Below are 6,611 nucleotides of genomic sequence, written 5' to 3'. Positions count from 1 at the left end.
CCTCTCTCTCTCTATATATATATATATTCCCCTGTCCCTCTCTCTCTCTATATATATATATATTCCCCTGTCCCTCTCTCTCTCTATATATATATATTCCCCTGTCCCTCTCTCTCTCTCTCTCTCTCTCTCTCTCTCTCTCTCTCTCTCTCTCTCTCTCTCTCTATATATATATATATATATATATATATTCCCCTGTCCCTCTCTCTCTATATATATATATATTCCCCTGTCCCTCTCTCTCTATATATATATATATTCCCCTGTCCCTCTCTCTCTCTCTATATATATATTCCCCTGTCCCTCTATCTCTCTATATATATATATATTCCCCTGTCCCTCTCTCTCTCTATATATATATATTCCCCTGTCCCTCTCTCTCTCTATATATATATATTCCCCTGTCCCTCTCTCTCTCTATATATATATATATTCCCCTGTCCCTCTCTCTCTATATATATATATATTCCCCTGTCCCTCTCTCTCTCTCTCTCTCTCTCTCTATATATATATATATATACATATATATATATATATATATATATATATATATATATATATATTCCCCTGTCCCTCTCTCTATATATATATATTCCCCTGTCCCTCTCTCTCTCTCTATATATATATATTCCCCTGTCCCTCTCTCTCTCTATATATATTCCCCTGTCCCTCTCTCTCTCTATATATATATATTCCCCTGTCCCTCCCTCCCTCTCTCTCTCTCTCTCTCTCTCTCTCTCTCTCTCTCTCTCTCTCTCTCTCTCTCTCTCTCTCTCTCTCTCTCTCTCTCTCTCTCTCTCTCTCTCTCTCTCTCTCTCTCTCTCTCTCTCTCTCTCTCTCTCTCTCTCTCTCTCTCTCTCTCTCTCTCTATATATATATATACATATATATATTCCCCTGTCCCTCTCTCTCTATATATATATATATATTCCCCTGTCCCTCTCTCTCTATATATATATATATTCCCCTGTCCCTCTCTCTCTCTATATATATATATTCCCCTGTCCCTCTATCTCTCTATATATATATATATTCCCCTGTCCCTCTCTCTCTCTATATATATATATTCCCCTGTCCCTCTCTCTCTCTATATATATATATTCCCCTGTCCCTCTCTCTCTATATATATATATATTCCCCTGTCCCTCTCTCTCCTCCCAGGATAGAGTTCAGAGAAGAGCAGTGAATCACAGAGAGCACCAATTATAGTGACTTGTAGCCAAGAGAAATGGCCCTGCCCTGTCACCACCCCACCCACACACACCCACCCACACACACCCACCCACACACGTAGGGCAGGGAGCCAAGAGGAATGGCCCGGCTCTATCACCCCCCTCCCCCCACACACACGTATGGCAGGGAGAATGTCTAAGCCCTGTCACTGCTCTTTCACCCTCTAGACCTTCGGTTCCTATCATACTGCAAAACACACACCCACTCACATACACACACATACACACACTCACGGCCTCTAGCAGGCACATTCCCACACACATACACACACACTCACAGCCTCTAGCAGGTACATTCCCACCGATACCACATACACACACACGTGCACGACATCTAGCAGGGACACACCGATCGACACACACACACACACACACTCACACAAAACATCTGTATGATAATATGGATGATTCCTCCACTGGATGTCAGACTGAACCTCCTGTCTCTTCAGTCTGCCACTACAGTGTGTTTGGAGAACAGTTCCCTGCCATCCTGTATATATGAGGTCTGTATATATATATATATATATATATATATATATATATATATGTGTGTGTGTGTGTGTGTATTACTACTTGTGAGAACTAATGATCCTACTACTCCGTCTACAACACAGTTCTAATGATCCTACTACTCCTTCTACAACACAGTTCTAATGATCCTACTACTCCTTCTACAACACAGTTCTAATGATCCTACTACTCCGTCTACAACACAGTTCTAATGATCTTACTACTCCTCCTACAACACAGTTCTAATGATCTTACTACTCCTTCTACAACACAGTTCTAATGATCTTACTACTCCTTCTACAACACAGTTCTAATGATCCTACTACTCCTTCTACAACACAGTTCTAATGATCTTACTACTCCTTCTACAACACAGTTCTAATGATCCTACTACTCCTTCTACAACACAGTTCTAATGATCCTACTACTCCTTCTACAACACAGTTCTAATGATCCTACTACTCCTTCTACAACACAGTTCTAATGATCCTACTACTCCTTCTACAACACAGTTCTAATGATCCTACTACTCCTTCTACAACACAGTTCTAATGATCCTACTACTCCTTCTACAACACAGTTCTAATGATCCTACTACTCCTTCTACAACACAGTTCTAATGATCCTACTACTCCTTCTACAACACAGTTCTAATGATCCTACTACTCCTTCTACAACACAGTTCTAATGATCTTTCTACTCCTCCTACAACACAGTTCTAATGATCCTACTACTCCTTCTACAACACAGTTCTAATGATCCTACTACTCCTTCTACAACACAGTTCTAATGATCCTACTACTCCTTCTACAACACAGTTCTAATGATCCTACTACTCCTTCTACAACACAGTTCTAATGATCCTACTACTCCTTCTACAACACAGTTCTAATGATCCTACTACTCCTTCTACAACACAGTTCTAATGATCCTACTACTCCTTCTACAACACAGTTCTAATGATCCTACTACTCCTTCTACAACACAGTTCTAATGATCCTACTACTCCTTCTACAACACAGTTCTAATGATCCTACTACTCCTTCTACAACACAGTTCTAATGATCCTACTACTCCTTCTACAACACAGTTCTAATGATCCTACTACTCCTTCTACAACACAGTTCTAATGATCTTACTACTCCTTCTACAACACAGTTCTAATGATCCTACCACTCCTTCTACAACACAGTTCTAATGATCCTACTACTCCTTCTACAACACAGTTCTAATGATCCTACTACTCCTTCTACAACACAGTTCTAATGATCCTACTACTCCTTCTACAACACAGTTCTAATGATCCTACTACTCCTTCTACAACACAGTTCTAATGATCCTACCACTCCTTCTACAACACAGTTCTAATGATCCTACTACTCCTTCTACAACACAGTTCTAATGATCCTACTACTCCTTCTACAACACAGTTCTAATGATCCTACTACTCCTTCTACAACACAGTTCTAATGATCCTACCACTCCTTCTACAACACAGTTCTAATGATCCTACTACTCCTTCTACAACACAGTTCTAATGATCCTACTACTCCTTCTACAACACAGTTCTAATGATCCTACTACTCCTTCTACAACACAGTTCTAATGATCCTACTACTCCTTCTACAACACAGTTCTAATGATCCTACTACTCCTTCTACAACACAGTTCTAATGATCCTACCACTCCTTCTACAACACAGTTCTAATGATCCTACTACTCCTTCTACAACACAGTTCTAATGATCCTACTACTCCTTCTACAACACAGTTCTAATGATCCTACTACTCCTTCTACAACACAGTTCTAATGATCCTACTACTCCTTCTACAACACAGTTCTAATGATCCTACTACTCCTTCTACAACACAGTTCTAATGATCTTACTACTCCTTCTACAACACAGTTCTAATGATCCTACCACTCCTTCTACAACACAGTTCTAATGATCCTACTACTCCTTCTACAACACAGTTCTAATGATCCTACTACTCCTTCTACAACACAGTTCTAATGATCCTACTACTCCTTCTACAACACAGTTCTAATGATCTTACTACTCCTTCTACAACACAGTTCTAATGATCCTACCACTCCTTCTACAACACAGTTCTAATGATCCTACTACTCCTTCTACAAAACAGTTCTAATGACCCCACAGTTAGAATCCACTTGGCCAACCTATCTAAGGACAGACCCACCCGTTCTACTGAACACACAACATCATCATATGCTAAGTGTGACCATCACTCCACAAATCCAACTGACAGAGCCCTCATCTGAAAGGCGCAGAGAGGATTACCTTTTTCAGACAGACAGGTGTATACTGCCATCACTAAATGGAGAAGGCAAAAATGGGCTCAGTATTGAAAACTGATAGACAGTCAGAATTACTACTAAGGGGTTAACCCCTTTTAAAACAGGGAGACAGACAGATAAGGCATATAACTATGGAGGCCCTGAGGGACCAAAGCAGCTTTGCAGATGCAGAGACACAAGATTAAGAGACGGTGACAGTCAGTAATAAAATAAATCTGCATGTTCCACCAGGAACCTACAGCAAATGATACGTCTGAAGGGTTGGTATGGTTTCAGACCGGGAGACATTTGACAGGCAATTAAAGGTTCCCTGCTATGGACATTCAGAGAGGGATGACAGCTGTTATGTTGATTTGAGGAGGAGGAGAAAGGCAGGGAAGGACTGAGGAAGATAAGAGACTGTAATAATTTTTTCAACAATTGTTTGTGATGTTTACTTAGATATTTAGATGTGGCTATTATCTGTTTGTTTTCACTTTTAACTTGTTATTGAATACAGCCTTGTTGTATACCACTTCCTTTGGCAATGCAGATAAAGAACCCAAGCTGATAACTACTCATTTGACTGAAGAATATCTGTCTTAAGTACTGTTTTGCCTGAAGAAAAACTGTCTTAACTACTGACAGGAAATAAAAAAATAAGAGGTGCAAGAAGAATGTAAATAGCAAGTAATGTAATATATTTACTTCAATATAATGACATGGCCAATCTCTTGCACTGTAGCTGAGAGAAAATGTAATGACGTGGAACGGACTGTTTCAGTGTGATCCCGACGACAGACAACCCCACAGGTAGGAGATCTCAACAGGGAGCAGCGGGAGGTCAACTAGATGAGAGAGTGAGAGCATAATTCTAAGAGATGAAGGAGGAACTGGGGATCTCCTATTTGACCCAATAAACCAAAATACTACAGTACTACTGGTTGTCTGGTTGTTGTAGAGATCAGGGAGAGGTGATAAATGAGAGGAGGAAACACTACAGTCCTCTATTATCATAATGGAAAGAAGAAACACTGAAGTCCAGTATTATCAGAATAGAAAAATGAAACACTAAAGTCCAGTATTATCAGAATAGAAAGATGAAACACTAAAGTCCAGTATTATCAGAATAAAAAGATGAAACACTAAAGTCCAGTATTATCAGAATAGAAAGATGAAACACTAAAGTCCAGTATTATCAGAATGAAAAGATGAAACACTAAAGTCCAGTATTATCAGAATAGAATTAGGAAACACTAAAGTCCTCTATTATCAGAATAGAATTAGGAAACACTGAAGTCCTCTATTGTCAGAATAGAACAAGGACACACGAAACCCCTACTCTATTATTAGCAGCTCTGGAGAGGTTCAGGGAATTACTAGGATATGCCTGACACTGCCCTCATACATCCTTGCCAAAACTTTGTCAAATTAAATATTCATAAAGTCTGCTATTTCCCGACCTTCTGCAGTGTTAATACAGTTTGTGAATAACAAGCGTATGCTGCACTGCAGAACCCAGATACAGTAGATGTTGAACATGTCCAATGTTCTGATCTGTACAGGATGTAAACTGAAGATTAGGTTTCCATTTGGTGTGTAGACTGTAATCTAACTATTGATTCTCAGTGTCAGTGTTTATGAACAGAGGTCAGGATTGGTCAGTGTCCCTGGAGAGTGAAATCAATAACATAAATAACATTACCCAGATAATCTCTGTGTGTCAACTGCAAGAATACCTGCACAACTACCACAGACGTTATGTGTTGTGTGTGTTGATTGGTGCTAGGCGCATTATATTTTTGCGTTGTGCTGTTTATCCTTGTTACTTGATATGTTTTATGTGTGTTGTGTTTTGTGTTGTTTTGTGATTCGTTGTGCTACTCAGAGATGTGGAATAAGACTGTTTATTATCGAACACGTTACCCATGGAAAAGACTTGATTACAGCAGCCTCCAAAGAAATAAAAACTCAAAGGATTTTCTTGTGTGGATGACAAATGAATATACCCAGGCCCTTTCCTCGCTGTCTGCGCACGCCTCTTTATCAAACCCACTGTTGACAACTTTTTTTCAGTCACTCCTCACTACCCAATCACTCGGGCCCATTTGACGAGTCACTAGGAGACGTGTCCAGCCTTTCTGCGTCACAGCTGTGTTCCACACCATGGCGATATTGCCCCCGGCATCCGTCATATACCCCCTCCGTTGCTGATCGTTTGCCGGTTTTCTGGGCGGTGGCTGTGACTTCCGTTGCACAGCTTGTCACACTATTGCGGCAGAACAGAGTGTGAAACCATAGATACCCTACAGGGCAAGTCAGCCTGAAAAGTCACCAAATTTGTGGCCAGCCCCTTTGGCCGACAAGTCGCCGGAAAGTAGTCTGAGAACTTGGTACATATGGCAAGGCCGTAGCCACGGAGTTAACATTGTGGGTTGATTAAGTGATGGTTGATTGAGTAGCACTCGGAAATCGGCCCGTTTTCAACAAAAACCTTTTACTCTCCATGCAATTACTGACACGTTTTAGCAAATCATTATTTCGACAATTACAGTTTTCAGCGCAAAACGA

Source organism: Esox lucius, chromosome 12, assembly GCF_011004845.1.
Source record: "Esox lucius isolate fEsoLuc1 chromosome 12, fEsoLuc1.pri, whole genome shotgun sequence".
NCBI classification, from domain to species: Eukaryota; Metazoa; Chordata; class Actinopteri; order Esociformes; family Esocidae; genus Esox; species Esox lucius.
Note: the sequence above shows the minus strand (reverse complement) of the source record.